We start from the raw sequence: 4,098 nt of genomic DNA, 5'->3' as shown, positions 1-4,098 counted from the left end.
ACTCATATAGAATTACTAAAAAAATCAAAGTTCCATCATATACATGTATATGTATATATATGTGTGTGTATATGTTTGTATGTCTAGTAAACATGTGTATATGTATATGTGTATATGTATGTAAGTATCCACATACATATAATCTTATAGAAAAAAAAACTCATATAGAATTACTAAAAAATTAGAGTTAGACAATATACATGTATATTATATGTTTGTGTGTGTGGATGTCTATACTTATGTATGTGTAAGTTTTTTTGTAGTTGTGTGTATTTGTGTGATCACACTCTCTCCCCATCCCCCCCCTCTCTCTCACACACACGCCCACACTCACAAAGTGAAATCGCTCTCTCTCTCTCTCTCTCTCTCTCTCTCTCTCTCTCTCACACACACACACACACACACAAAGTGAAATCGCTCTCTCTCTCTCTCTCTCTCTCTCTCTCTCTCTCTCTCTCTCTCTCTCACACACACACACACACACACACACACACACACACATACATTCTTCACTTTTCTTAGATAGTTTCATAAAATTGCTTCATAGCCTAATATAATTCCACACAGGCATAGTAAGATACAACCCAAGACATTATTCAAAATCTATCATAAATCACTTTGCCAAGTATTTTAAAGGCACATTTTTTTTTGTGAAGCCACTATATATTAATGAAAAAAAAGTACATTCATAGCCACCCGATGTGGGTGGTGCTATGAATAAGGAGCTAAAAATAGTGTGAAAACACCTCAAACTGCTGAGGGGAGAGCTCTCCGAGATCGAAGCAATCACGGAGAGACGTGAAAAGTGGAGTACGAAAATGGGGAAAGGTGGAACAGGGTCACCACAAAAGTGGAGCTGATTCTGGGTGAAGTAGATGGTCCACAACACCCAGAATCACGTCCAGTCAAAGAAAAGCACGAACTCTAAAAAGTCCAAAGGTAATCTACCAAAGATCCAAAAGGCGCCCAAATTGATGGCGAGGGAAACGAAGCTGTAAGGAGCTGGAGAGGTGGTGAATAAAGTCGCAAATGCTAACATGTTCATAACATATAAGGCACAATCTCAGTAGTGCGGAAGCATCGATGATAAAGAGCTAGAGCAATATGCCGGCGTGCAAGCAAGGCTCCTACAGGAAGCACGCCAGTAATGCATCTCCAGAGGAAAACCCGTTGTTTGAGTGGCATCTTGGATTTCCATACCTTTTTTAATGTAAGTCGCCACCAAGACAACGTCTTGTCAATATGCCAAAGACTGGTCCTATGATCCACAATCCAAGGCGGAGGAATAAGCAAGTGATATGCCATTGAGGCAGTGAGGAGATTAAATGGAACAACTGGATAACCTACTTGCTGTTGACAATCAAAAGACCAATCCTGCAATGTATCAACCGTCTCAAGAGGAGGCACTAGCTAAAAGGGCTCCAATAGCTGAATAATCTCACGCCAAATCGGACACACACACACACACACACTCACGTCGTGCACGCACATGTATGTATGCATGTATGTAAGTACACACATACATATATACATACACACTTATAGATACATACATACATGTGTATGTATACACATACATACATACATACATGTAATCTTATAGATACAAACAAAAAAACACTCATATAGAATTACTAAAAAAATGAGAGTTAGACCATATACATACACACACACCCACACTCACAAAGTGAAATCTCTCTCTCTCTCTCTCTCTCTCTCATACACACACCCCCACACTCTCACAAACCAAAAATGTGCAAGCGAAGATTAGAAAATATGAGAGCAAGATATAAAAAAAAGAAACATAGTATGTCTTTTCAAACACACACACACACATGTATGTATGTATGTACACATGTATGTATGTATGTATGTAAGTACACACACACATACATACATACATACACTCTTATAGATACATACATACATAATTTTTTTTGTATGTATTAGATACTGATGACGTATATTCTTCACTTTTCTTATATAGTTTCTTAAAATTACTTCATAGAAATATAATTCCACATAGGCATAATAAGCTACAACCCAACACATTATTCAAAATCTATCATAAATCACATTGCCAAGTGTGTTAAAGATATATCACAATGCCAATCGTAAAGAACATTGCCAAGTGTGTTAAAGATATATCTATCTATATCACACTCGCTCCCCCCATCTCCACATATATATATATATATATGTATATTGGTAGGTATGTATATTTACATATATACATATATATGTGTGTGTATATGTTTGTATGTATGGTAAACATGTGTATATGTATATGTGTGTATGTATGTATACACATACATACATACATACATACATACATATACTCATATAGAATTACAAATTAGATAATGAAGTTTAAGAATCTATGGAATGATTGAAATTGACTAAATCATACTTTTCATCCTCATAAAAAAAGAGGATAATTTGCTTGTAATTCATGCACCGATCCACCTTTATTTATGAGGGATAAGTGGGTTTTGACATGGGTGGTCCTTGGGACACCCTTAATGGATCCCTAGCAGATGACTTAAGTGGGTTCTCTCCATTGCATGCACTCACACACACACACACACGCATATATCTATGTCAGAAATTACATTCGCATGCATGTTACACATGTCTAAATACCTCTCTCTCTCTCCCTCACACATGCATAAACTGTGAAAGCACAGAGGAATAACGGTGACGAAGGTCCTTCAACCCCTAGGGGACCTGGTGAGTACCCCAATCTGCTCATGTAGAAACACAGACTCCTCTCTTTCTCTCACATGCATGCGCAAAAGTAGGCATTTAAGACCATTTAAAAAAATAGAGCACAAGTGCGGTCATACTTGTAGCGTGGTTGACGGGGCGGAGAATAACGTGGTTGACGGCACAACGGACGTGCATGGTTGACGGCAACGCGACAGACCTACACAACCACAAAAGAAGGGGGAGAGAGAGAGAGAGAGGGGGGGAGAGAGAGAGAGAGAGAGAGAGAGAGGGGGGGAGAGAGAGAGAGAGAGCTGCTTACCCGCCGACTTATTGATCTAGAGAGACCAATCGACGGCGGAGAGACTTGAACCCAGGTGGCTACATGTCATCCCAAGGGCAATTACACTAGCCAATCTACCACACTTGGGTGATAGAAAGGTAGTGCAAATTGTCCTCTTTTACCCACACACCCATAGGAGACGAGAGCTACTTAACGTCGACTTATTGATCTAGAGAGGCGGAGAGACTTGAACCCAGGTGGGTACATGTTATCCCAAGGGTAATTACACTAGCCAATCTACCACACTTGGGTGATAGAAAGGTAGTGGAAATTGTCCTCTTTTACCCACACACCCACAGGAGACGAGAGTTGCTCAACGTTGACTTACTGATCTAGAGAGACCAATCGTTCGACGGAGAGACTTGAACCCAGGTGGGTACATGTCATCCCAAGGGCAATTACACTAGCCAATCTACCACACTTGGGTGATAGAGAGAGAGAGAGAGAGAGAGAGAGAGAGAGAGGGGAGATGCTAACCTTCCATTGCTTCCAAGAGAGCGAGAGAGAGAGAGAAGGTCGCTACATGATTATCACAAACTGAGGAGGGACGCACGTCTACAATTGCCAAGCTCACCAACCGGACACACAGGACTCAGGAGGGAAATGGAAACGAAAGGCGGCTCTACATGGAGAGGTGGCCCCCTGCAACTTGCGACTAGAGATGTGGCTGCGCAACTACAGAGGAGACAGAGGAGACAGAGGAGAGGTGGGGAGAGGCGGCGCGGTGTAGGCCATGTGGCTGGTCGTGCAAAGCTGGCCCAACTGGGCTTAAAAAAAATGCCATGTGGAGGTTGCGGCGATGCCCTATAATATATATATATATATATATTAACGCTGAAAACACATTTGGCATGACAACTCTTTTTGGTGAAGATTTGGTACTGAAATTAAGCCTTTTTTGGCAGAGTGGTGTGCAAGAGGCTTCGAAGTTGCGCCCCTGAATTTGGGAAAGGTTCTCAAGCGGACTGTGCAATGTGGATAGCTTTTGAAGTTGGCACGTGTCATTCAGGTTGGTGGTGCAAAATTGAAGAAGCCAAGAGAACAGCCCG

This window comes from Cibotium barometz, chromosome 17, assembly GCF_041138505.1.
Source record: "Cibotium barometz isolate CiBa-2024 chromosome 17, ASM4113850v1, whole genome shotgun sequence".
NCBI classification, from domain to species: Eukaryota; Viridiplantae; Streptophyta; class Polypodiopsida; order Cyatheales; family Cibotiaceae; genus Cibotium; species Cibotium barometz.
The sequence above is the reverse complement of the archived record's forward strand: the minus strand, read 5'-3'. Positions refer to the sequence as shown.